The sequence below is a fragment of the Camellia sinensis genome, chromosome 5 (genome assembly GCF_055761805.1).
Source record: "Camellia sinensis isolate YWXY chromosome 5, ASM5576180v1, whole genome shotgun sequence".
NCBI classification, from domain to species: domain Eukaryota; kingdom Viridiplantae; phylum Streptophyta; class Magnoliopsida; order Ericales; family Theaceae; genus Camellia; species Camellia sinensis.
The window spans coordinates 96,464,629-96,476,534 of NC_138965.1; the positions used below are offsets into that span (position 1 = coordinate 96,464,629).

Here is an 11,906-nt window from a genome sequence, read left to right on the forward strand (position 1 = left end):
AAACCATTGTCAATGGAGACAACGTCCTCAAGCAAATTTCCTCAAAGTTTCTCCGCCCAAGTTTTCACTTAATGGAAAGAGAATCTTTTATCAATGAAGTATCCAACCAAAGCATTTTCCCAATGAGAAAAGCCTTTTTTTGAGATCTCAATAGGGACATTGTAAATGCCATCTACTTGGTTCTCAATCTTATGGGCACCTATTTTATACTTCAATTTTGACACCTTGTTAATCTCTTTTTTAATTAAAGAGCTCCCAACTTGTAGAGGTTTACCCGATATAGCAAGTGTATCCAGACCTTCACTACCATCTTCCATATGTAGATCAACCGAATCCTCATTTCGACAAGCTCGCATGGGCTTATCACTCTCTCGTTGCTTGGAACCCATTACTTCTTTCCTTTGATCAGCACTAAGTGAGCCAAATTTATTTGACAACATCATTTCGTTTGCCACCAATGGGGACACAGTGGTCAATTTTGGCCACTGCTCAACATCAGTTAGCATTCTAGTTGTTGTGTTCCATGCATTAGGTGTTTGATGCTGCTTTGGTGATTGCTCAGGTGACGCTTGCATTTCCACAGTCCAGCGAAACTGTGTTGTACCATGATCACAATCACACTCAATTGAGCTATCCTCCGAATCTACGTCCCTCAATCCCCTCTTGTTTACATTTGAGGGCCCTTGCCACGGTCCCACAAAATCTCCAAGTGAAAGAGATTTGGGGGGGCCTCGAATGCGTGTAGACCGGCGGGGAAGTACATTAGGCATATCATCAGTAGATAGTTGATCCACCTGATTTACAAACTCCTTCAAAGATACCTTAGTCGAAGATTTGCTTTTTGATTTACTCTTGGCTAGTTTGCTCTTGGCTAGTTTGCCCTTCTTCAATGATAGCTTACTACCCTCTTTGTCCCTCTCATTGTCCTTCTCTTTCTCTTTCTCTTTCTCCTTAATCATCTTATGACAGCACAGTGACAAGGTTTCACTGGGGCATTTTGTCGAATAGGTAAAGGGCACTTCTGTGTTGTTTCTCTCTGTGGCCCAGCCACCGAGCAAAACCCAGCTGCAGGCTTCCACTCCACTGTGAATGGTGCCTAGACTGTGTGGTGGTCTCTCTCTGTGATGGTTTCAGCGAGGAACCAAAATACAATCAGCTGGATAAGTTAACTCTCTTGTCACGGGTTTCAACAGCGTGGAATTTTTCAATAGGGAGAATATTAAGATAAGCAGCAACATGAATGAGATTACTTTAGTTGGAGATGGGTTGAGATATACAGTAATCATAGGCAGCCGGAGTGCTACGACAGGGTTCACAACTTACAGCTCTGCTACTTGACGAACGTGGATGTTTTAGTTCAGTAGATGGATTAAAAAGCGTTTTAACTAAGAAAATTTAACTACAAAGTCATATCGATGAAAAAAACGTTTTAACTAAGAAAATTCGTAATGGATAAATAAAATGTTTATTATAATTTTTTTTAAAGTACTTATATATATATATATATATAAAGTACTTGTATCTCAGTTACTCTATAAGATATTCTTGTATTCTGATAAGTCTTATTATTTTGGACATTTGAATTTCCAAATATTAATTATCATATTTAAGGTATTTTATGGAGAATTTTATCCTTACAAATATTTTTTGAACCCTTAGCAATTTGATGAAGTGAATATTTACATTAAATAAATTTGATAGTGTGAATATTCACATTATGAAACATTTACACTGTTAATGTGAACATTAATGTGCGCTTCACCCTATTATAATGGATATTTTGATAACTATGTTACCTATAAGATTTATTAGAATATAAGAAAATAATTTGAAATATAAGCAAATGAAGAGGAGTTTATGAATAAATGGCCCCAAAAAATAATATTAAAATCTATTTTATATTAAAATATATAGATTTTCTTATTTATCATTATATTTTTGGATACTCAGGTCATAGGTCTATTTTTTAATCTTTTGACCCATGAGGCCCAAGCTTTAATCTCATTGGCTAAAAGGACACAATTTGTCCAAAAGGATACTATCTGTTGAAGTAAACCTCTCTATCTATCTTGAAATCACCCAATTTGTCTATCTGTTAATTTTTATTTATTTTTTGCTACAAAACTCTTTGTTGAAATTCACCAAGCCTATTTTTCTATCCGTTGAAAAGTGACACATATCACTCATTCAATACCCTATCTGTTAAATATCACGCATTTTTTTTTACCTCACCACCACTACCTGCTGCTGCCAATCACCGCCACCTGTGAAATTTTTCAACAACTTTTTCTAACAACTTTTTCGGCGTGTCCTTTTCATCAAATAAAATTTTGTCTTTGATCTAATGTCTTGTACACTCTTTAGGATGGAAATTTCACTAATTTTCTCTATACGTTTGCAATATTTGCATTAGATTCCCTTTAAAGTTACTAAAAAGGAGGTCAATATAATTATATTAAAATTATAGAATTTTTTTTTAAATCTAAAAAGAAATAATGTAATTTATCTAAATCTAAATTAAAATGTATAGAAGTGACCGTCCGAACTATAATATTTGGTTACTAATTTTCTTCATTTGGTGGACTTGGTTTTTTTTAGATGTTGGACCAACTCTACTTATGAACAATGAGAGAGAGAAAGAGGTCCAATCACCGAGAGGGAGAGGGAGATGGAGACGGGGATGGAGAGAGAGAGAGAGAGAGAGGTCAAATTACAAATGGTGGAGTGCATAACTCCACTCAAATCAACTGGTTCAAGACTTCGCAGCAGCATCCATGTGGACCAAGCTTATGAACAATGTAATTCGTTTGGAAAGTGATATATGCAGAAAAAAAAGTTATTATATTACTTTTTTTATTTTTATTTTTATTTTTTAAATTTTTTTCATAAAAAATCAATAAACAAACTAAAATAATTAATTTCTAAACGGTATAGGTTTGTTTGATAATCTCCAAATGTCTATGGTAGACTATAGTGATTCCCAAACCACTCGTCCACTCTTCATTTCATTTCAACCCCTAAATTAATACTTCATGCCACAACATGTCACTTTTAATTAATTGTAAGCCCAACATTTTAGTGAGATTGTTATAAAAATTAACAATATTTGGGCATGTCAATCAAGTTTTTGAAGAAAAAAAAAATTATATTAATCTCTCTTTAAATTAAATATATATATATTGAATCCTTTTAATTTAGTATAGTTACATTGAATTCTCTTAAAATTTAATTTATTTAACACTTAGGTCATGTTTGTTTGGGTGGACATGAGCTTGGGATTGTACTAATAGTCCAATAAAATTATTAATTCGATGTTTGGTTAAACAATTGAAGTACGGACTAATTATTTTAAACTTGACTTTTAGTTAAGATAGGATATATAATCCAACGGATTCGTAATCCCAGAATTATTAGTCAAGGGAATGCTAATCTAGTCCGCCCAAACAAACATGGCCTTATTGTTTATATTAATAATTCGTTAACTATATAAATAAAAATATTATATTGTCATCTGTTTTATACTATCATATATATTTTATCTTTTTTTATTTTTGTATTTACACATTATCTAAGCTAATTTCGATTGTTTTAATCTAATGAAAATAGAAATTAATATAATTATATCAAATTTATAGAATTTATTATCAGTATATTTTATCCATAACAAAAAATCAAAGAGAGAAAAAAAAGATAGAGTTTCAACTAAAAGCAAGAAGACCATGTCAACAATAATTGATTAATCACAATTATTGTTTGAAAAAAGACCATGTCAACAATAATTGATTAATTGCAATTAATAGTTTTCAAAGTCCGTGTCAATTATGCTGTATTTTGACAAAGAATTTAAGAAAGAAAGTTGTTAGAGACCGGAAAATGAAGAAAAAAGTGTACAAAATTTAATTCTTATTTTGGGTTCTACTAACATGTGTCATTGAATAATGTTATATGTACTAATTAGTATATTAATTAATATATCAATTGATGATGTAGCATAATTTAAGATTTTGTAGAATTTGTAATGTAATTAATGAGTGGAGTCAATAATAATATCATAATTAGTGTTGATATACTAGTTAGTACATTAATTAATATATGTAGTACCCCTGTATGTCATCAGAATACATGTTAAGAAAGTAATTAATGAATTTAACTACCTTCACTTTGTATTGGAAATGTAGAACGCAAGCAAAAATTAATTTAATAATTTTCTATTTTTTATTCATGGGCAAATATATCCTCACTTTTGAGGTAACAAAGTTGTCTCTTACCGTGTATTTTATTTATTTATTTATTTATAAGGAAACTGTATTAAATTAAAAGTAAAATATGTGAGTACTGTGTTGATACAAGGAGTTTTATTTTTTATTTTTTTAATATTTTATAAAAAAAAATTATTTAGAAAATTGATCCACTTTTTAAACTATTTGGGAAACTAACTTGTTTCTGAAATCGTATTTTGAAAATGTGAATTTGAAATTGAAATTGCATTTAAGGTGAAATTACATGTCAATTTCAAAATCACATTTTTAAAATACGATTTCTAAAAGTAGGTTAGTTTCCTAATTAATTTGAAAAGTAGGTCCATTCTCTAAATAATTTTTTTTTTTAGAATATTTAAAAAAAAAACTCTGATACAAGTCTAGAGACTATAGCATTATTTTTGCTAAAGATAGACAAAAAAAGTTCTTTGATTTGGAAGCTCATATTTCATCATAAAAAATATAAATAAATAAATAAAATAAAGGTAATCGGGTCATAGGTCTAAATTTGAATTTCATTCTGTAACTTGTTTTTTTTTTTGTTCCTCGAAGGGGTTTAATCTCTTCGGATACGATAGCCCTCATTACAGGAAATTACACTTTTAGCAACCATTTTTTTGGTCGCAGAAAGTTAGGCCTTGTTTGGTTTGTGTTTCTCAAAAAAATTTGAGAAAAATTTTCTACAAATAAGTTTTTAAAAGTAATCAAACCAAACAAATTTTCTCAAATTTTTTTTTCAAAACTTGTTTGGTTTACAAATTTTCCAAACAAATCACTCTCTTATACACATCAAATCAATCACTTTTTCCAAAACTCTCTCTCAAAATAATTTTTCAAAACATCTTTTGAAAAAAAACCAAACCAAACAAATTTTCGTACTTTTTATCTCAAAACATGTTTCTCAAATACAAACCAAACAAGGCCTTAATATCTGGTCGTAAATAGTTTTTCATGACCAAAAAAGTTGGTCGTCATTTAGTCGCCAAAAGCCCATCCGGGAAGGTTTTTGGTGACCAAAACCGCAGTTGGTCATTGAAAGTTATAATTTGTGACCACATATCTTGGTCGCAAAAAGCATTTTATTTTGTCAAAAGTTGATCATTTTGCGACCAAAAAATTAGTCACTGAAAATTAACATTTGCGACCACTTATTTTGGTCGCTAAATGTTATTATTTGAGACCACATATTTGGTCGCTAAAGGGGTGATCATTTGTGACCACATATTTTGTTGCTAAAAGGGTGATCCTTTGCGACGACATGTTTAGTCGCTAAAAGAGTGATCATCTACGATGACATGTTTAGTCGCTAAAAGGGTGATCATTTGCGACCATATATTTGGTCGCTAAAAAGGTGATTATTTGCAACAAAAAAACTAGTTGCGGAAATATTTTGACGACAAAAATCATCTTGGTCATGGAATAGCCATATTTAGAGACAATTTGTGATCATAGGAAATTCTATGCTTTAGTTACTATGTCCATGGTCACCAATAGTTATTCGTGACCAAAATTTTATTGGTTGCAAAAGAGCTTTTAATTTTCCAAATCTAACACTACAAGAAAACTGGGTATATGAGACGGAACTAGTTGCGACGGCACACTTGCCGTCTCAAAAAGTCACTTTTTGAGACGGCAGAAAATGCCGTCTCAAAAAAGCAGAGTATTTGCGACGGCACCATTTGCCGTCTCAAAAAAGCAGAGCATTTGCGACGGCACTATTTGCCGTCTCAAAAAATGAGAGTATTAGCGACGGTATTTTCTGCCGTCGCAAATACTCTCATTTTTTGAGACGGCAAGTAGTGCCGTCGCAAATGCTCTGCTTTTTTGAGACGGCAAATGGTGCCGTCGCAAATACTCTGCTTTTTTGAGACGGCATTTTCTGCCGTCACAAAAAGTGGCTTTTGTGTTTTTTTTTTTAGTGAATATTTTTAAAATTTTAAATATTTTTTTTAGATGTACCTTACTTAGATGTATCTAAAAAATAAAAAATTTATGAAATAATATTTTTAAAAATTAATAAATACATAAAAATACAAAAAAAAAATGTATTGAATTATGGTATTTTTTTTTGTATTTTTGGTATTTAGTGAATTTTTAAATGATTTTGGTGATTGTGGTTTTGAGATAGCTTCATATATATACAGTCACAAAATGATTTGAATAAATTCAACGGTATTTTTCTGTCGCAAAAAAAATTAAAAAAAGCAATGTCGTCTTACTCTTTTGATATAACATTTCTCTTTTCATTCATTTTTTCATTTTCCTATCTCTCTGTCTCTATCTCTCTCTCTTCTCTTTATCTTTTTTCATTCATTTCTCTCTATCTCTATCTCTCTCTCTTTCTACGTCTGCCTGTTTCTCTCTCTCTCATTTTCTCTCTGTGTCTCTCGCCTATCTCTCTTCTCTCTATCTCTCTCATCTGTTTTCTCTCTCTGTCTCTCTCGCTCATCTCTCTTATCTCTATCTCTCTCATTTCTTTTTTTTTTTCTCTCTCTTTCTCTCTCTCCTATCTTTCTCTCTTTCTCTCTCTATCTCTCTCGCTCATTTCTCTTCTCCTTCTGTCTCTCTCTTTTTCTGTGTCTCTCTCTCCCTCATCTCTTTTCGCTCTATTTCTCTCTTTTTTCGTCTATCTCTCACTCATCTCTTGTTTCTCTCTCTTTTTCTATCTTTCCGTCTCTCTCTTTCTTTCTCTCTCTATTTCTTTTTCTGTCTATCTCTCTCTCCATGTCTCTCTCTCACTCATCACTCTTTTCTCTCTCTGTGTCTACTTGTCTATTTGTCTATTTCTCCCTCACTATGTTCGACTTGCTCACTCTCTTACTCCTATCTTCTCTATTTATCGAGCTCCTTCTCGATTTATCGATCCACTATAAGAAAATACACTTTTGGCAACCACTTTGTCTATCTCTCTCTCGCTCATCACTCTATCTCTGTGTCTCTCTCTCTCTCTATCTCTCTTCTTTATCTGTCTCTCACAAAATTAAAATATTTTTAAAATATTTAAATATTTAAAATATTTAAAAAATTGATTTGAATTAAGTTTTGAACAGAGTTTTGAATTATCTGTCTTCTTTATTTATTGAGCTCCCTATCGATTTATCGATCCACTACAAGAAAATGCACTTTTAGCGACCACTTTGTCTCCTTCTCGCTCATCACTCTGCCTCTCTATCTCTTTTCTCTATTCGTCTCTCACTCATCTTTCTCTCTCACTACCCATCTTCTCTACCACATTTACCACTACTGCAAATGCCATTCAACTACCACCACTCTTCTCTTTCTCTCTTTCACTCATCACTCTTATTTCTCTGTCTGTTTGTCTATCTATCTGTTTGTCTGTTTGTCTGTGTGTCTTTCGTTCATCTTTCTTCTCTCTATCTCTCTCATTTGTCTTCTCTCTATGTCTCCCTCGCTCATCTCTCATCTCTCTATCTCTCTCATCTCTTTTCTCTCTCTGTCTCTCTCGCTCATCTCTTTTCTCTCTATCTCTCTATTTTTCTATTCTCTTTATTGTTCATCTCTTTTCGCTCTCTTTCTATATGTCTCTCTCATCTCTTGTTTATCTCTATTTTTCTATATGTCTCTCTCTATCGATTTCTCTCTCTGCCTCTCTATCTCTCTCTATATCTCTTTCTCTCTTTATCTCTCTCTCGCTCATCACTCTGTCTTTCTCTCTCTTCTCTATCTGTCTCTCACTCATTTCTCTCTCTCACCACCCATCTCCTCTATCACCTTCACCACTATTGCAAACACCATTCCACCACCACCATTACTTCTACTGTAGCCACTTCACCTCTACGACTACCATTACTACTACTATCGCCACCACTCCACTACCACCACTACCACCACTACTACCATTACCTCTCTTTCACCCCTGCCACTCCATTTACACTACCACTACCACAACTTCACCACTAATCTGTTTCGCCATCACCATCACCGCCGCCACCACCATCATCTCTTATCCACCACCTTCACTACTGCTGCCGCTCCTTTTCCTCTACTACAAAAAATTAGTTCATGATTTTTAGTAATAAAAAAAAAATAGACCGCAGAAAAATATTTTTCATTGACTACAAAAAATTAACTTTTATTTTTCATTGCCGCTCCTCTCTCTTTTCTCTTTCTCTCTCTAACTCATCACTATTCTCTGTCTGTCTGTCTGTCTCTGTCTCTCTCTCTTTCTCTCATTGTCTCTCGCTCATATCTCTTCTCTCTATCTCTATCATCTGTCTTCTCTCTCTACCTCTCTTACTCATCTCTCTTCTCTTTATCTCTCTCTCGCTTATCTCTCGTCTCTCTATCTCTCTCATCTCTTTTCTCTCTATGTGTCTCTCGCTCATTTCTACATATCTCTCTCTTCTCTTTATCTCTCTCTCGCTCATTTCTACATGTCTCTCGCTCATTGAGTTTTTTGGTTTTCGTATTTTTTTGTTTTTAGTGAATATTTTAAAAATTTTAAGTATTTTTTTTACTTTTTTAAATGCACCTTATTTAGATGTATCTAAAAAATAAAAAAATTTTGAAAAAATATTTATAAAAATTAATAAATACATAAAAATACAAAAAAAATACTGAATTCTTGTATTTTTTTTATATTTTTGATATTTAGTGAATTAAAATTTTTTTTTTACAATTTTTTTTACTTTTTAAGTGTATTTATGTTAGGTGTGCCTAAAAAATAAAAAAATTATTTAAAATATTAAAAAAATTTAATAAAAACAAAAAAACACAAAAAATAAGAAAATAGAATTAATTTTTTTTCATTAAAACAAAAATTACCCCTGCTTCTGCCAAATCCCCCTCTTCTTTTTCTTTTTCGTTTTCCCGCTCTTTCTAATTCCCCCCTTTCTTTTCCCCCCTTCTGCCAAAATATCTTAATGCTGTGTTTGACCTCTTTTTTTCATTCATTTCGTCTCGAAACAATACTTTCTCTGAGATCATTTCTCTTCTTTCGTGTTCTAGTTTGTATAATTGTTGGGATTTGGTTTTATTTTTCTGGTTTTCTAGGGTTTTAATGGTGTGAAATTTGAGTTCAAATCGAGGGATTTTGGGGGAATCTGGAGAGAAAAAGAGAAGAGAAGAGAAGAGCATGGCGTCCGGAGAGAGAGAGTTCGAGGAGCAGCTGGAGGAAGCTGGGAATAGGCTCCTTCAACCTCCGTCTTCGGTCGATGAACTCCTTCCTCTGCTTGACGTAAGCCCTAGTTTATCTAGGTTTTGTTTCGTTGAACTGCTTTCTGCCCTTGATTTCTAGGGTTTTTAGTTTTCTATAAATTTTCAGCACTTCATGCTTCTATCTGGGTTTTGATTTTTCCCCCCCTGCTGTATCGCATGTTTTTTTTTATGGCATTTGGGTCTTGTTTGGAAAATTTATTCCTTAATTAGGGCTCTTTATTTTATTTATTTGTACCACTTGTTCTTTTCCAATTAGTTCATCGAACCGGTTTCAGGAGGATGGTCTACCATAGATCAAAATTTTATCTCTGTGTATAGGATGCAATGTGGAAATTTTGTAGATTGACTAGTTTTTCAATTAATGTATTGTACTTAAGCAGTGTGTTTATTTGTTGCATGTTTCACTCCTTGCCCTGAATCTTGTGAAATCAGTGTATTCTATAAATGCATGGTTTCATCATTTTATAAGGTCATAATTAGAAGTCTGCAATAAAACTGAGTTCCTGTTGGCATAAGACAAATTGGTATTGCAAATGAATTGCTAACTGATTGTGTATCCAAATGTGATTAACCAGCCACACTTCTTGTTGCAATCTTATGTATAGACCCTTGTATATGCTCTGTGTTTAAAATAACTCTCTTATTTTCCGAATGTTTGAAAAAGTCCGTAATGATGTGCCTGCAGTTTGTTGACCTGTCTTACATTATATATACAAAGATGTCCTTGGACTGTCCTTAGTCTTTACCCCTTGCAAATTGCTTTTTCCTTGGAGGCTCCAACCTCCATTTGGTAATTTTTGCAGTGAGAAGTTGCTTGATGGTTGTGACATGTGTTTTTGTCTCAAATCATAGAATTCATTTTATTGCCTTTCCAGGGCCCTAAAATATGCTAGTATTTAATTGATTAATATCCTGGTATTTAGGACATTCTCTTCTAATACAGAATAATCACCCCTGCCTGCTACTAGGAAAGAAAAAAATGACATGCTCCCAGTGTTGTCAATTGGGTTGAACATTATTGTTCACTCTTCTCTTCCCCAATGCTGGAAGATAATTATGTGCTGGAACATTATTGGAATCACACATTATTGTCCTCTTTTTTAGTAAGTTCAGATTGATGTAAAGCATGGTGCATTGTTGCAGGTGTGTAGCACTTGGGAAATGAGATATGTATAATATTAAATCATCAATCATAAGAGAATTTCTGAGGATATAGAAGGAGAAAATATGGTTCATTTACTTCTGTTCATGCTTGCAGAGGGGAGAGGATATAGAAGGAGAAAATATGGATCCATCAGTAAGGTTTTATGAATCCATTCTAACTAAACAATTTATTTGAAGATTGGAGGTAATCAGATATTTGTTCCCTCAAGCAACTCGTCAATGTGGTGATTCATGGGTAATAATACTTATTTTTTTCTCAAATATTGCCTTTTGAAGTTTGTAAGTGATTTTGTTTCTTCAATTTAAATTTTCGTTTAAACTTGATATGGACTCATTGATTGATGTTTAAGGTCATTTAAATTTGAAATTATCCTCAAAATGTTGTATTTGATGTTGCTGGGAGTTAGAGCTAGATTTCAGATATAATTTTTATGTTTTTTTGTATTTGATGTTATAGTAGTTAAATTTTATTTTTGTATTTGATTGAGATGTTTAATTATCCATGTGGGATTTGATGACTAATAAAAAAATATTGTATTTGATGCTATAGTAGTTAAATTTTTATGTTTTTTTGTAATTAACATTAACACATAATTATATTGTCATTAATTATTTTTATTTTTATTTTTCAGATATTTCTCATGTAGGAGTGTGCTCGTGGAATGCATGCCTGTGAAGAATGTGGCTAATTTTTGTTTTTGTTATTTACGAAGAATGACGAGAAAAACATTTAATTTTGGTTTATGTTATTTTGAATTATGAACAAAATCATGTATTTAAACATTATATATGTATTATGGAACATTATGTAGTGGGATAATTTTGTTGATGTGTAATTATGAATGGAATAATATTTTATTATGGAGAAATTGTTATTTTGATACAGAAATTTTTATATTATTATGCAATTATTATGGAGAAATTTTAATATTTTTAATAATTTTATCGTAGGATGTTTTTTTCTTTTTTGTGACGGCACTACACTGTCGCAAAAAATAAAAAATTTTAATATTTTTATTGATTTTGTTACAGGTTTTATTTTTTACGACGACACTAAACTGTCGCAAAAAATAGAAATTTTATTATTTTTTTAATAATTTTTGCGACGGTAGTATACTGTCGCAAAAAATGGAATTTTTCATATTTTTAATATTTATTTTTTGCGACGGCACCACACCGTCGCAAAAACAGTGTTCTTGTGGTTGCAAAAAAAAGACTATTAGCGACGGTATTATTTGCCGTCTCAAGTAACATTTTTAGCGACGGTAAAATATTGCCGTCGCAAAACATTAGCGACGGCACTAT

At 32.2% G+C, this 11,906-nt stretch overlaps 1 long non-coding RNA gene across 1 annotated transcript; it reads left to right on the forward strand.

The window, feature by feature from the left end:
- Nucleotides 1–9,080: 9,080 nt before the first annotated feature.
- Nucleotides 9,081–11,443, forward strand: LOC145790161 (uncharacterized). The gene is made up of 3 exons (XR_014328806.1): nucleotides 9,081–9,456; nucleotides 10,696–10,836; nucleotides 11,234–11,443. It is a non-coding gene; the product is annotated as an uncharacterized LOC145790161 (long non-coding RNA).
- Nucleotides 11,444–11,906: the final 463 nt, after the last annotated feature.